Below are 17,275 nucleotides of genomic sequence, written 5' to 3' on the forward strand. Positions count from 1 at the left end.
GTGCATCGAAATGAAGTGTTGACTATTAAGTAGTAGTTTCCACAAGCTTTCTAGAACACACATCTGATTGAAACAATCGTTGTATCGTTGTCAGGAATTTATATGCCACTATCACTCAGGTAAGCCGACAATGTGATCCTTGCCTCCAGACTAACCCCAAAATACCCCCCAGCCAAAACTCAGTCAGACTGGGAGAGGCCATGAGCCTGTACAGCAGTAGGAAATTAACTTTTCAAAACTCCCAAGGAAAGGGGGGTATCAGTATTTACTAGTATTGATATATACATTTTCAAAGTGGCCAGAAACATTCCCCACCAGAACTGTCAAAGCTCAAGAGGTGACCAGATTATTTTTACAAGAAATAATACCACGCTTCAGAGTTCCAGCCACGATATCCTCAGATAAAGAATCACATTTCATTTCCAAAATAGTGCAACAGATTAGTAGCCATCTAGGCATAGATTAAGAACTTCACACCCCATAGCGCCCCCAATCAAGTGGCCAAGTAGAGAGAATGAATCATTTGATTAAGCAGCAAATCATAAGACTAGAGCAAGAAGTTAATCTACCCTAGCCCAAGCTCTTCCACTAGCACTATTGCAAATTCAAACTAAACCTTGAGCTAAAGGAATGCTGAATCCTTTTAGAATGCCTTATAGAAGACCATATAGAATACAAAGGCAATGTCCAAAATGTCCACCTACATAGTGGCATTAAGCAAACAGCTCAAAGTAATTGAGAAACATGTGGCTAGAACTCGGAGCAGAGAGTTAAATAGCCTAGAGATGATGTATATGTTAAGTCTCTTACAGAGAAGACTTCAGAACCACAGTGGGAGAGACCACTGCAAGTACTTCTCACCACCTTCACTGCAATCAAGATCAAGGAGCAGAATGCCTGGATTCACAACTCTGGAGTGAAGAAAGCCCAGAAGCCCCTTCAAGAGTGACACTAAGAGACAATGAACTGAGACTAAAACTTACTCGAGCAAAATGAGTATATTGCGGTCGAGAGTAGTTCATACTTTAGTGTACAGAATTGTTTTGTATGTAATTATAACTGAAGTTTTAGAACTAGAGAGTACCTCTATCCAAAGCAATGCTGAAAAGCCTTAGTCCCTGGCATTTAATCAGTATACTGGATCCATGAGAAAACCTTCTGAGATAAAAGATTTAAACATATCTACTGTAGTAATCCACAAGAATCAAGTATGTGAGCAGCAAAAATGGCAAGAACGAGAACTGTAGACACTTCAAGGAATCAGAGGAGAAGAAATCAAAGTAGAGTTCCAAGTCATCAATAAGACAGCTTATGAGAGACCAGATGTAATTAGTGTCTGAACCTCCCCTGGTGTATATGAACACCAGGAAGTCTGTGATAGCCTAAGTGAATCAGACTATTAGTGTAATTTCACCTTGATACAGCCTGTAGAAGTGACCTACCTTTGAGCTCGAGTTGCTATCAGACTTTCATTTGAATTCAAAGTAGACACTGCACTTTTTACCACAGCAAGGCCTTATACACCCCATAGTAGTTCAGACTCTACCCAAACTCCAAACTTGAACCTAACGTAGTAAAGAATGTGACTGAACAACAGCTATTATTCAATCCAGAATAGTCTCTCAAACGTGTAGAGTTGATAATGCAAATTAACATATCAAAAATCCAACCAGCCTGCTCCTCCTTCCTAAAAACTTCCTTTGAGGGCTAGACAACATAGTTACAAAAACAAGCATATCTCAGAAGCAGAACGAAAAAAGAAAGAGCCAGCTCTCCTAGTGCCTAAAACCAAGAACACAAAAAAATCAGTTTCCTTAAGTAATTTTCCAAGCTAGTTGGCTGAACACCCAGGCAATGGCTGGTAAAGGGTGCTGAACTGCAAGTGGTGAATTAACCCAAGCAAAGAAAGTTATTTACTTTATTTATATCTATCCCTTTTCCTACTGAGATTTAGATCAGTGATTGTCCCAGTCTAAAGCAGTTAGATTCTGCTTAAAAGAAGTAGAGAGACCCCCCCCCCCTCAGAGCTCAGCAGCAAGCTGTAAGATTTTGAGCATCACTTTTGTGCAGAGTGTTTCAAGTAGCAGAAACCTGATCCCAGTTTCTTCTGAAACACTGCAATGAATTTAAGCTCTTCTCTCAGATTTCCCCTTCATTATTTACTTGAAACTTAAACCTGCCCTGAACACAATCCACAGCTTGATCTTAGCTAAGGGCAAAGTGAGTGAAGTTTTGTAGACCAAGAGAGACATTCCTGCTTGCCACACATCTAAGAAATCAGGTGCTTTGGAGGGGGAAAGAGAAGTTAGATTGCCTGAAGTCTCTACATTTCAGAACAAACATCTGCTTCAAGTATGACCTAAACCTCTGTCAGATACACTTGTGAAGTGTGTCTGAATTTGCAGTGTGAGCCCAGCACATCCCTCTGGCAGGGAGGGATGGTCATAGACAGAAAGCAGTTCCTGTTCCCCATAACAAACATCTAACTGGCATATTAAAGACAAGATTAAGAGTTTTAAACAGAATTGATTCAGAAATACTGATGAATAGACTAGCCACTGCAGCAAGTAGCCTAACAAAATTGAAGCAGCCTTTATAATAATCTCTATTGGCATTAAGAACTAGCCAGTGACAGATTTCAAAAGTACTGCCAAAGTAAAAAAGTATGAAAAAGCCAGAGACCAAGACCACAAGTTGATAGTAGAAGCACTTAGTACAGTTCAAGATAATGTGTCTTTAGCTTTCAGTTGTATACAAGCACAGTAATAGATGCAAGCAACAGCAGCTCTGATCATATGGGAAGGGGGTGAAGGTAATTTTCCAGCTGAAATTCAGAAAACTGTGTGAGATAATGCAATTGATTTTGAAAAGAAGTTTCAATCCTGGTAGACTATGGTGAATTTCACCTATGATCCTGCTTCTAATGTGGCCACTGCCTTTGTGGTTACCATATGTAATGCCACTGTTTACGTTATCCATCCCATCATTTTGCACTAAGATTAAATAATAAAAAAACCAATACTCTACCCTTCAGAACATAAAGTGTAGGCACGAAAGATGAATAGAAAGTGGCAGACAGTAAACCTAGAATCCTGCATTACTAAAAAACAGATGAGATTCATTTGTGAAAGCAATACTATCAATGCCCAAGATGTGTGTTTGGACACTGAACAGAGTATTTGCCACTTTGAAATTCATCCAGTCACTGACCAGAAAACTGTGCTCATATATACTAGAAAAGGGGGGTGTATGACTAAGAACTGCCTGTGCTGCTGTAAAAATTGATAGCAATGATGTTATTTTGTCTAGTAGAAACCATTCTAATTTCTGTATTTGTTGTGGTGTGCTGTATTGTCCCATTTTGGCCTTCCAGGTCACTTTCCCAGGTGTGCCTATACTCTCTCCCTTCCCCCTTACCCCCATGCTGAGTGAGTCCTGTCACTCAGACTTAGCATTCCAGCAAGGCATCGTGTGGTTGGTCAAGTTCAAAGGATGCCACTCAGGCCCAGGGGTCATTGGCCTGTCTGGGTGTCATCTTCCCCTGAGACCCTGCCCCTCTCACCTGGTTGGTGGCTCACCTGTACCTCCCCTCCCCCTGTCCCTGAGCTTAAAAAGGTGATCAGACCATGCGGTCGGGGTTCTGTTGGAGCAGGTCCTCACGTTCAGACCTCTGTAACCATGGAATAAACCTCTGGACATTAAACCTTCCAGCAGAATCCTCTCCTTTTTCTCTTCACCATCGCCTGAAGCTATTCCTCTTGAGGTAACGGGGTTCCAACAAGCCTGGACTTGTTCAGTGCCCAGCTGCAACCACCAGCAAGCCAAGGTATCTCTGGGGTGACACACCGCAGTTGCTGCCTTTGGCCCGGCAGCGAGGGTCAGACTGGCCCAGGCACAATCCAACTGGTAATATTGGGAGCTTTTTTTTTTCCAATATGTATTTGTAATTTTGTTAAGATTATTAAGTGTTATTTTTGTACTCAGCCCCAGTGACATCCCACCAGCTGGTTGAAACCAATTATACAATGTATCACAGACTATCACCTACCCCTATTGAGATGGACCTTAGATTAGTAAAACAATTAATTAAGCACCAAGACCTACTAGAAATCTTGAAAGAAATCCAAAAAAGTAGAAAGAAAACCTTAATTACTGTCCAACTTGATACAAAAGAAACAACTAGAATTCTGCAAAGAATAGAACAAAATGCATATCATCACTAATAAAATGTGATCTTTGGGTAGTCACCAACTGCAAATAAAATCTTTAATAAGTTGTGCCACCCCATTGTAGTTTTGCTAATATTAGTTGAGATAAGCTTTAGATTATCTATTATATTGTTAATTTAGAACTAGAGAATACTACAACGAATAGCTGTATTAACCTCTTTATCAAACGTACATAGTAGAGCATTAAAAGACACTTATTGTCATGAGAGTTTTCATTAGGTAAAAGAATTTACTTATTTCCTAGGAAAGGGGGGAATGAGACAGAGTAGAAATCCATTCTGAATTAAGTGAAGTGTCTAAGAGAAGTGAAAAGTCTGTGAGGCCAAAGCTGAAAGAAAAACTCACATGCCGAGACAGCAAAGAGACAGAGAAAGAAAAACAGAAAAGACCACGAAGTCAATTTGCCCCCGACCTAAGAATTCCTTTGATAAAGAAGAACTGGTGATAAATGTCACGCAAAATGAATATGTATGAACCTATTGTGAAACTGTATGCATATGCATTTGAAAAGAAGATGAAAAGAGACCTGAAGTCTTCAGGAGCATGCATGCCTTTTGAGGAGAATTTTCTCCGCATGCCTTTTGAGGAGAATTTTCTCCGCATGCGTCCGGTGTCATAAATAAACATACCGAGCTTTACAACTTTTATAAAGTTGCGAAGTTTCTTCTTTTCTCCACAAAACAGTAGAGCAAGATGATGTAGAGATAGTGGTGACTAATATTGTCAACCCAGCTTCCTTTCTCAGTGGAAATCAAGAAGCAGTACACCATTATTGCCTGGACACCATTGAAGCTACCCACTCCAGCCGCCCAGACTTAAAGGACACTCCTTTGGATGATGCAGAGACCTCGTTCACTGACGGGAATAGCTACGTTGCCAATGGAAAGCGACATGCTGGGTATGAAGTGACCACCTGCAGAGAGGTAATAGAATCTGGACCCTTACCAACAGGCACCTCTGCGCAGAAGGCTGAGATAATTGCCCTGACCCGTGCCTTGGAAATGGCAAAACAGAATAAACATCTATACAGACTCAAGGTATGCATTCGGAGTCATGCATGCACATGGAGCCATCTGGAAGGAGACGGGACTGCTAACCTCACAAAGAAAGAAGAGACAATCTGGCTGGTGGAAGCAGTTCAGCTGCCTGAAAAGGCAGATGAAGGCACACCAAAGAGTGAGCTCAGAATTGGAAGAAAGAAACGAGCTGGCTGATGGAGAGGCAAAGAAAGCAGCAAAAGGCGAGGTAATTATGGACAGATTGTCCTCGAAGGTAAGCCAGAATATAATAATACTAATCAAAAGAGACGTACAACTGCAAGGGGTGGGCTACCATTGAAAGAGAGCTGGTAATCCCTTCCCATTTTTGTGGTCACTAGTGAAAGAAGAGCACTAGAAAACACACTGGGACCTAACTACTTTAAAGCTTTTATAGAGTGTGGCTCCTTTCCCAGAATGACCAAGGCTGACAGTGATATAGAGTGCATCGAAATGAAGTGTTGACTATTAAGTAGTAGTTTCCACAGGCTTTCTAGAATGCATATCTGATTGAAAGAATCGTTGCTAAGAATTTATAGGCCATTACTCAGGTAAACCAACAGGGTGATCCTTGCCTCCAGACTAACCCCAAAAATACCCCCAGGCCAAAACTCGGTCAGATTGGGAGAGGCCATGGGCCTGGACAGCAGTGGCAAATTGACTTTTCAGAACTCCCAAGGAAAGGGGGGTATTGGTATTTATTGGTATTGACAGACACATTTTCAGAGTGGCCAGAAGCATTCCCCACAAGAACTGTCAAAGCTCGAGAGGTGACCAGGGTATTATTACAAGAAATAATACCAGGCTTCAGAGTTCCAGCCACAATATCCTCAGATAGAAGACCACATTTCATTTCCAAAATAGTGCAACAGATTAGTAGCCACCTGGGCATAGACTGAGAACTTCACACTCCATACTGCCCCCAATCAAGCGGCCAGGTGGAGAAAATTATTCATTTCATTAAGCAGCAGATGGTAAGACTGAGACAGGAAGTTAATCTACCCTGGCCCCAAGCTCTTCCACGGGCTCTGTTGCGAATTCGAACTAAACCTCAGACTAAAGAAAAGCTGAATCCTTTTGAAATGCTTTACGGAAGACCATATGGAATACAAAAGAGAATGTCCACCCACATTAGGGAAATAACACTGGCCACGTACATGGTGGCTTGAAGCAAACAGCTCAGAGAAACTGAAAAACACGTGGCTAGAACTCGGAGCAGGGAGCTAGATGGACCAGTACATAACATACCATCTGGCGATTATGTATATGTTAAGCGTCTTGCAGAAAAGACTTCAGAACCACAGTGGCAGGGTCCAGTGCAGGTGCTTCTCACCACCTTCACTGCAATCAAGATCAAGGAGCAGAAGGACTGGATTCACAACTCTCGAGTGAAGAAGGACCCAGAAGCCCCTTGGAGAGTGACATCAGGAGAAAATGAACTGAGACTAAAACTTACTCAGGCAAAATAAGTATATTGCAGCTGGGTGTAGTTTGTAATTTCATCTACAGAATTGTTTTGTATATAATTATAACTGCAGTCTTAGAATTAGAGAGTACCTCTATTCAAAGCGATGCTGAATGGCCTTAGTCCCAGGCTTTAAATCAGCCTACTAGATCCATGGGAGAACTTTATGAGATAAAAGATCTAAACATATCCACTGCAGTAATTAATGAAGATGAGGTATATGAAGAGCAAGAGTGGCAGGAACCAGAACTGTAGACACTTGAAGAGATCAGGAGAGAAGAAATCAAAGTAGGGTGCTGGGTGGTCAATAAGATGGCTTATGAGAGACCAGATGCAATTCGTGTCTCAACCTCTCCCGTATACAGGCACCAGGATACAGCCTGTAGTAGTGACCTGCCTTTAGGCTCGGGATGCTATCAGGCTCTCATTTAAATTGAAAATACACACTGCACTTTTTACAACAGAAAGACCTTATGCAACCCACACTAGTAATCAAATAGTTCAGAGCCAACCCAAACTTGAAGCTGAAGTGTTTGAAATAGGCCCCTACGTAGTGAAGAATGTGGGTGAACAAAAACTGTTGTTCAATCCAGAATGATCTCTCAAACATTTTGAGTTGCTAATGCAAATTAACATCTCAAAAATCCAACCAGCCTGCTCCTCTTTCCTAAGAACATCCTTTAAAAGCTAGACAATGTGATTACCAAGACAAGTATACCTCAAGAGCAGAATAAGAAAAGATCTAACTGAAATATTAGGGACAAATTGAGAGTTTTAAATGGAATTGATTCAGAAATACTGATGAATAAACTGGCCACTGCAGCAGGTAGCCTAGCAAAATTGAAGCAGCCTCTACAGTCATCTCTATTGGCATTAAGAACTAGCCAGTGACAGATTTCAAAAGTACTGCCAAAGTAAAAAAGTATGAAAAAGCCAGAGACCAAGACCACAAGTTGATAGTAGAAGCACTTAGTACAGTTCAAGATAATGTGTCTTTAGCTTTCAGTTGTATACAAGCACAGTAATAGATGCAAGCAACAGCAGCTCTGATCATATGGGAAGGGGGTGAAGGTAATTTTCCAGCTGAAATTCAGAAAACTGTGTGAGATAATGCAATTGATTTTGAAAAGAAGTTTCAATCCTGGTAGACTATGGTGAATTTCACCTATGATCCTGCTTCTAATGTGGCCACTGCCTTTGTGGTTACCATATGTAATGCCACTGTTTACGTTATCCATCCCATCATTTTGCACTAAGATTAAATAATAAAAAAACCAATACTCTACCCTTCAGAACATAAAGTGTAGGCACGAAAGATGAATAGAAAGTGGCAGACAGTAAACCTAGAATCCTGCATTACTAAAAAACAGATGAGATTCATTTGTGAAAGCAATACTATCAATGCCCAAGATGTGTGTTTGGACACTGAACAGAGTATTTGCCACTTTGAAATTCATCCAGTCACTGACCAGAAAACTGTGCTCATATATACTAGAAAAGGGGGGTGTATGACTAAGAACTGCCTGTGCTGCTGTAAAAATTGATAGCAATGATGTTATTTTGTCTAGTAGAAACCATTCTAATTTCTGTATTTGTTGTGGTGTGCTGTATTGTCCCATTTTGGCCTTCCAGGTCACTTTCCCAGGTGTGCCTATACTCTCTCCCTTCCCCCTTACCCCCATGCTGAGTGAGTCCTGTCACTCAGACTTAGCATTCCAGCAAGGCATCGTGTGGTTGGTCAAGTTCAAAGGATGCCACTCAGGCCCAGGGGTCATTGGCCTGTCTGGGTGTCATCTTCCCCTGAGACCCTGCCCCTCTCACCTGGTTGGTGGCTCACCTGTACCTCCCCTCCCCCTGTCCCTGAGCTTAAAAAGGTGATCAGACCATGCGGTCGGGGTTCTGTTGGAGCAGGTCCTCACGTTCAGACCTCTGTAACCATGGAATAAACCTCTGGACATTAAACCTTCCAGCAGAATCCTCTCCTTTTTCTCTTCACCATCGCCTGAAGCTATTCCTCTTGAGGTAACGGGGTTCCAACAAGCCTGGACTTGTTCAGTGCCCAGCTGCAACCACCAGCAAGCCAAGGTATCTCTGGGGTGACACACCGCAGTTGCTGCCTTTGGCCCGGCAGCGAGGGTCAGACTGGCCCAGGCACAATCCAACTGGTAATATTGGGAGCTTTTTTTTTTCCAATATGTATTTGTAATTTTGTTAAGATTATTAAGTGTTATTTTTGTACTCAGCCCCAGTGACATCCCACCAGCTGGTTGAAACCAATTATACAATGTATCACAGACTATCACCTACCCCTATTGAGATGGACCTTAGATTAGTAAAACAATTAATTAAGCACCAAGACCTACTAGAAATCTTGAAAGAAATCCAAAAAAGTAGAAAGAAAACCTTAATTACTGTCCAACTTGATACAAAAGAAACAACTAGAATTCTGCAAAGAATAGAACAAAATGCATATCATCACTAATAAAATGTGATCTTTGGGTAGTCACCAACTGCAAATAAAATCTTTAATAAGTTGTGCCACCCCATTGTAGTTTTGCTAATATTAGTTGAGATAAGCTTTAGATTATCTATTATATTGTTAATTTAGAACTAGAGAATACTACAACGAATAGCTGTATTAACCTCTTTATCAAACGTACATAGTAGAGCATTAAAAGACACTTATTGTCATGAGAGTTTTCATTAGGTAAAAGAATTTACTTATTTCCTAGGAAAGGGGGGAATGAGACAGAGTAGAAATCCATTCTGAATTAAGTGAAGTGTCTAAGAGAAGTGAAAAGTCTGTGAGGCCAAAGCTGAAAGAAAAACTCACATGCCGAGACAGCAAAGAGACAGAGAAAGAAAAACAGAAAAGACCACGAAGTCAATTTGCCCCCGACCTAAGAATTCCTTTGATAAAGAAGAACTGGTGATAAATGTCACGCAAAATGAATATGTATGAACCTATTGTGAAACTGTATGCATATGCATTTGAAAAGAAGATGAAAAGAGACCTGAAGTCTTCAGGAGCATGCATGCCTTTTGAGGAGAATTTTCTCCGCATGCCTTTTGAGGAGAATTTTCTCCGCATGCGTCCGGTGTCATAAATAAACATACCGAGCTTTACAACTTTTATAAAGTTGCGAAGTTTCTTCTTTTCTCCACAAAACAGTAGAGCAAGATGATGTAGAGATAGTGGTGACTAATATTGTCAACCCAGCTTCCTTTCTCAGTGGAAATCAAGAAGCAGTACACCATTATTGCCTGGACACCATTGAAGCTACCCACTCCAGCCGCCCAGACTTAAAGGACACTCCTTTGGATGATGCAGAGACCTCGTTCACTGACGGGAATAGCTACGTTGCCAATGGAAAGCGACATGCTGGGTATGAAGTGACCACCTGCAGAGAGGTAATAGAATCTGGACCCTTACCAACAGGCACCTCTGCGCAGAAGGCTGAGATAATTGCCCTGACCCGTGCCTTGGAAATGGCAAAACAGAATAAACATCTATACAGACTCAAGGTATGCATTCGGAGTCATGCATGCACATGGAGCCATCTGGAAGGAGACGGGACTGCTAACCTCACAAAGAAAGAAGAGACAATCTGGCTGGTGGAAGCAGTTCAGCTGCCTGAAAAGGCAGATGAAGGCACACCAAAGAGTGAGCTCAGAATTGGAAGAAAGAAACGAGCTGGCTGATGGAGAGGCAAAGAAAGCAGCAAAAGGCGAGGTAATTATGGACAGATTGTCCTCGAAGGTAAGCCAGAATATAATAATACTAATCAAAAGAGACGTACAACTGCAAGGGGTGGGCTACCATTGAAAGAGAGCTGGTAATCCCTTCCCATTTTTGTGGTCACTAGTGAAAGAAGAGCACTAGAAAACACACTGGGACCTAACTACTTTAAAGCTTTTATAGAGTGTGGCTCCTTTCCCAGAATGACCAAGGCTGACAGTGATATAGAGTGCATCGAAATGAAGTGTTGACTATTAAGTAGTAGTTTCCACAGGCTTTCTAGAATGCATATCTGATTGAAAGAATCGTTGCTAAGAATTTATAGGCCATTACTCAGGTAAACCAACAGGGTGATCCTTGCCTCCAGACTAACCCCAAAAATACCCCCAGGCCAAAACTCGGTCAGATTGGGAGAGGCCATGGGCCTGGACAGCAGTGGCAAATTGACTTTTCAGAACTCCCAAGGAAAGGGGGGTATTGGTATTTATTGGTATTGACAGACACATTTTCAGAGTGGCCAGAAGCATTCCCCACAAGAACTGTCAAAGCTCGAGAGGTGACCAGGGTATTATTACAAGAAATAATACCAGGCTTCAGAGTTCCAGCCACAATATCCTCAGATAGAAGACCACATTTCATTTCCAAAATAGTGCAACAGATTAGTAGCCACCTGGGCATAGACTGAGAACTTCACACTCCATACTGCCCCCAATCAAGCGGCCAGGTGGAGAAAATTATTCATTTCATTAAGCAGCAGATGGTAAGACTGAGACAGGAAGTTAATCTACCCTGGCCCCAAGCTCTTCCACGGGCTCTGTTGCGAATTCGAACTAAACCTCAGACTAAAGAAAAGCTGAATCCTTTTGAAATGCTTTACGGAAGACCATATGGAATACAAAAGAGAATGTCCACCCACATTAGGGAAATAACACTGGCCACGTACATGGTGGCTTGAAGCAAACAGCTCAGAGAAACTGAAAAACACGTGGCTAGAACTCGGAGCAGGGAGCTAGATGGACCAGTACATAACATACCATCTGGCGATTATGTATATGTTAAGCGTCTTGCAGAAAAGACTTCAGAACCACAGTGGCAGGGTCCAGTGCAGGTGCTTCTCACCACCTTCACTGCAATCAAGATCAAGGAGCAGAAGGACTGGATTCACAACTCTCGAGTGAAGAAGGACCCAGAAGCCCCTTGGAGAGTGACATCAGGAGAAAATGAACTGAGACTAAAACTTACTCAGGCAAAATAAGTATATTGCAGCTGGGTGTAGTTTGTAATTTCATCTACAGAATTGTTTTGTATATAATTATAACTGCAGTCTTAGAATTAGAGAGTACCTCTATTCAAAGCGATGCTGAATGGCCTTAGTCCCAGGCTTTAAATCAGCCTACTAGATCCATGGGAGAACTTTATGAGATAAAAGATCTAAACATATCCACTGCAGTAATTAATGAAGATGAGGTATATGAAGAGCAAGAGTGGCAGGAACCAGAACTGTAGACACTTGAAGAGATCAGGAGAGAAGAAATCAAAGTAGGGTGCTGGGTGGTCAATAAGATGGCTTATGAGAGACCAGATGCAATTCGTGTCTCAACCTCTCCCGTATACAGGCACCAGGATACAGCCTGTAGTAGTGACCTGCCTTTAGGCTCGGGATGCTATCAGGCTCTCATTTAAATTGAAAATACACACTGCACTTTTTACAACAGAAAGACCTTATGCAACCCACACTAGTAATCAAATAGTTCAGAGCCAACCCAAACTTGAAGCTGAAGTGTTTGAAATAGGCCCCTACGTAGTGAAGAATGTGGGTGAACAAAAACTGTTGTTCAATCCAGAATGATCTCTCAAACATTTTGAGTTGCTAATGCAAATTAACATCTCAAAAATCCAACCAGCCTGCTCCTCTTTCCTAAGAACATCCTTTAAAAGCTAGACAATGTGATTACCAAGACAAGTATACCTCAAGAGCAGAATAAGAAAAGATCTAACTGAAATATTAGGGACAAATTGAGAGTTTTAAATGGAATTGATTCAGAAATACTGATGAATAAACTGGCCACTGCAGCAGGTAGCCTAGCAAAATTGAAGCAGCCTCTACAGTCATCTCTATTGGCATTAGGAACTAGCCAGTGGCAGATTTCAAAAGTACTGCCAAAGTGAGAAGAGTCCAGGGCCCAAGATGACAAGTTAATAGAAGAAGTGCTTAGTACAGTTCAAGATAATGTGTCTTTAGCTTTCAGTTGTATACAAGCACAGTTATAGATGCAAGCAACAGCAGCTCTGATCATATGGGAAGGGGGTGAAGGTAATTTTCCAGCTGAAATTCGGAAAGTTGTCTGGGATAATGCAATTGATTTTGAAAAGAAGTTTCAGTCCTGGTAGACTATGGTTAAATTTCACCTATGATCCTGCTTCTAATGTGGCCACTGCCTTTGTGGTTGCCATACATAATGATACATAATGCCACTGTTTACATTATCCATCCCATCATTGCACTAGGATTAAATAATGAAAAGACAGAACTCTACACTTCAGACTATAGAGTGTGGGCAGGAAAAGTGAATGAAAAGTGGCAAACAGTAAACTTAGAATCCTTCATTACTAGAGAACAGCTGAGATTCATTTGTGAAAGCAATACTATTAATGCCCAGGATGTGTGTCTAGACACTGAACAGATTCTTTGCCACTTCACAATTCATCCAGTCACTGATCAGAAAACTGTGCTCGTATATACTGGTAAAGGTTGTGTGTGCCTGAGAACTGCTTGTGCTGCTGTAAAAATTGATTTCAAAGATGTTATTTTGTCTAGTAGAAATCATTCCAGGTTTTGTATTTGTAATTTTGTTAAGATTATTGGGTGCGATTTTTCGTACTTGGCCCCAGTGACATCCCACCAGCTGGTTAAAACCAATTACACAATGTATCACAGACCATCACCTACTCCTATTGGGATGGACCTTACATTGGTGAAACAATTAATTATGCACCAAGACCTACTGGGGATCTTGAGGGAAACCCAAGAAAGCAGAGAGAAAACCCTAATTACTGTCCGAAATGATACAAAAGAAATAACCAGAATTCTACAAAGAATAAAACAAAATGCAGATCATCACTGGTGGGATGTGATCTTTGGGTGGTCATCAACTGCAAACGGAGTCTTTAATAAGTTGTGTCATCCCACTGTTGTTTTGTCAGTATTAGTTGGAATAAGTTTAGGGTTATCCATTATATTGCTAATTTGGAATTGAAGAATACTACAGTGAGTAGCTGTGTTAACCTCCTTATCAAATGTACATGGTAAAGCTCTAAAGTACACTTATTGTCATAGGAATCTGCATGAAGTAAAAGAATTTACTCCTTCCTTTTCGGAAACGAGAGAATGAGGCAGAGTGGAAATATTCCAGGGTAGAAATCCATTTTGATTTAGGTGGAATGTACATCTTTAAGTATGTAGCTTGCTCTGTAGTCTGACTGCAAAAGCCTAGGCTCAGAGAAACTGCTTCAGTGAAGGGCAGAGATAAGGGGGGGAGACAGAAGATGATAGAGAGACAGAGACTGCTGTGAGAGCAGGTCAACCTGACCTAGGAATTCTTTCTGATAAAGAATTAGCGGCAAATGTCACGCGAAATTAGTAAAAATCAGTATGTATGAACCTATTGTGAAATTGTATGCATATGTATTTGAGTGAGAGATAAAAAGGGACCTGAAGTTCCCAGAAGCACGCATGTCATTTTAAGGGAACGATTCCCACATGCGTCCAGCGCTGTAATAAACATTCCGGCTTTACAACTTCCACAAAAGTTGTGGAGTTTTGTTTGTCTCCACAACATAGCTTCTCTAGAACGAGGACTGAGATTTCTAGAGGGGCTCATGAGACCCCTGACCCAGGATTAGACCTAGGCAAGGAAAATATTGAGTGGTGTGGGAAATGGGATGATATGGGCCAAATCCTTAAGGAATTCTCTGACCATGTATCTGGGATTTTACACGTGAACAAATTCAGAACCTAAATGAGGTGGGGAAATACCTGAAAGAGAAGTACCATGATGACCCTAAGGAGAAAAAGATCATTGCAATAAGCTGGGCCCTGGCCTATGCTTATCATACACTGCTAGATACTCTAGGGAAGCAGACCGATGAAGGGGGGCAAGGAGATAAATCAGCAGCTATCCCAGTCACTCAGGCTGCAGCCAACACCCCAGTTATGAAGCCAGTAGCTAAGCCTGACAGTGAGCCTAAGCCAGTAGCTAAACCCGACAGTAAGCCTCAACCAATGGCTGTTGCTACTAGCATGGGAAGCGGAAAGTGCACAAGCACAACTGATTGACCAGTGGATGATGATGATGATGCAGAAGGACCCTCAAAGCTTCCTGACATAAAATCAGGAGTCAAAGCAAATGGCATAAGATCAGAAGCCAATATAGAGTTCTTTTCTCTAAAGGACTTTTGTGGCCTAAGGAAGGATTACACTCGAAAATCTGATGAATCTATAATTAGTTGGTTAGTCCGTCTTTGGGATGCTGCAGGGGAGGCTGCAATTCTGGATGGAACTGAAGTGAGGCATTTGGGATCCCTGTCACACGATCCTGTCATTGACCAAGGAATGATGAGGGGGGCTAACCGTCACAGACTCTCGGCACAGGTCCTGGGAAGTGTAGCACAAAGCTACCTGTGTGCAGACGATCTCTATATGCAGCAAACCCAGTGGAAGACCATAGAACAAGGGATCCAACACGTGAGAGAAGTAGCAGTGGCAGAGATTATCTTCTCAGATGACATAACAACTAGGAATCCAGACTTGGTACCATGTGCATCTGTGATGCGGTGAAAACTTGTAGGACTTGGGCCACATGAATTTGCTTCTGCTTTAGCAATAATGAAGCAGGATGACAGGGATGAGACTGTGTTTGATATGGCAAAGAAGCTCCAAGCATATGCAGATGCTGTACATGGCCCAACACATGCCAGAATTGCAGCAGCTTGAAACACGTCTGCAGAAATTAGAGGGCAAGATAGAGGAGAATTGTTGGGAATTTAGCTGACTAGAGACTGGAAAAGTACAAAGCCGTGGCTTATTCTAAGTCCTGCACCTGCAAGATTGCGTGTCCTTGGGCCTAACTGTAGTATGATAACAAATAGTGAAAGAGACATGAGAAAAGAGAGATGTAACCCCTAAGGAATGGGGAAGAGCTGATGTTGTGGTGTGGCCAATGGACGGTGTAAATTACAGAATATTCATGAGCTTATTATTTGCTGTATAAGTGTTTGATGCTTTCTTTAATAAACTGGACCTGTGATGAACCATCTGGTGTCCTGGTCCCCTTCCTTTGACAAATGGTGACCTCAAACGTTGACCCCCTCGTCTCGAACTAAAAGAAAAAGGGGGAGGACATGCCACGGTCGAGGAAGTTGGAGTTGGGTCCTGAGCAGCCAGGACGGTGCCAGAATTTTGAGGAGCACCCTCGGGGTTCACATCGGTGACCCGAGCCATACGTGCTGCCGGAAGCCTGGAAAGCTGCAAAGAGCACGCTCATGAATAGGTATGGATAGGCAAGCAGCATATGATTTATTTGCCGCGTATCTAGAAAGGCGAGGGGTAAAGGGGATAGATTTAAAAAAGGAGCTACAAGGGTTATTAGCCTACGGATACGCTAAGGGGACTTTCCTTAACCCACATATGGCTCATGAACTCTCAGAATGGAGAAAATTTGGGGATATACTATGGGAAGCAGTGTTAGAAGATAATAAGACAGCAAAGAAATTGGGCAAGCCATGGCGGGTGGCGAACAATACACTGCTTCAGCATGTCTCTGAGCACAAGGCAGCAGCCACGGCTCGGGGCGCCTGCAGGGCTGTGCCACTCCAAACTCGGCATGGGCGCTGCGCCATGGGGAGCAGCCGCTGTGAGCGGCCACCTGAGATGCTGCGCTGCAGCGGCGGTAGCAGAGGCAGCCGTGGGGGAAGCGGAGCCGCCGTGGGGGGAGTGACCCGCGCCTCCATGGGTGCAGCGCTGGGTGTGGTGCATGTAGTGATTCAGCCTGCCAGCGAGTCTCGCAAAACAAGAAGCCCAGCGCGGGGCGGTTGCCTGCTCCGACACAAGTGGCGCGGGACCAGAGCGCTTTTCCAGCGCCAGCGCTTCTCCCTCTGCCCCGCGGCTGGCAAAAAGCTTCAGTTTTAGACCTAACAGCCGTAATAAATGATGTGACTCTTGTCAACAAAAGAAAAGATCCCTACTGCAATTAAGAAACCAGTGATAATAAACAAGCGACACCAAGGAGCATTACTATCAAGACGTTCCTCACCTAAGTTAAAAAGACTTTTTGTTCTCCCTGGCAGAGACTGTGAAAGAGAAATCAGTGTAGTGAATGCGTGGGTCAAATTTAGGCCGATTTGGCTTAGCATCCGTTATGCTGTCTTAAAGTCACCTGTATTAACGTGGACTTTGAACATCAGAAGCACAGATAACCCAGTCGGTGGAACATCAAACTCTGAAATTGTATTTTGAAAAATTTAAAAATGTTAAAGATGTGTTAAAGCAATTGTATAAGTAAGATGTAATAAGTGTGCTTTTTGTATTCTTTGAGCTTTGCTTAGATGTGATAGAGGTAAAAGCAAGCACTGAATTCAAAAGAAGTTTTCCACAGCTATACCTTGAAAAAGCTCCTTATGTTTAAGTGCATTCAAGTATAAAAATGCTGTAGCAAACACATGAAGAAAGTTTTTTTAGCTTATTATTTTAGAATCAGGCCTGTAAGTAAGTTATAGTAAATGCTATATTCTATTTTTATAGTAAGTT

The sequence above is a fragment of the Ammospiza nelsoni genome, chromosome W (genome assembly GCF_027579445.1).
Source record: "Ammospiza nelsoni isolate bAmmNel1 chromosome W, bAmmNel1.pri, whole genome shotgun sequence".
Classification (NCBI taxonomy): Eukaryota; Metazoa; Chordata; class Aves; order Passeriformes; family Passerellidae; genus Ammospiza; species Ammospiza nelsoni.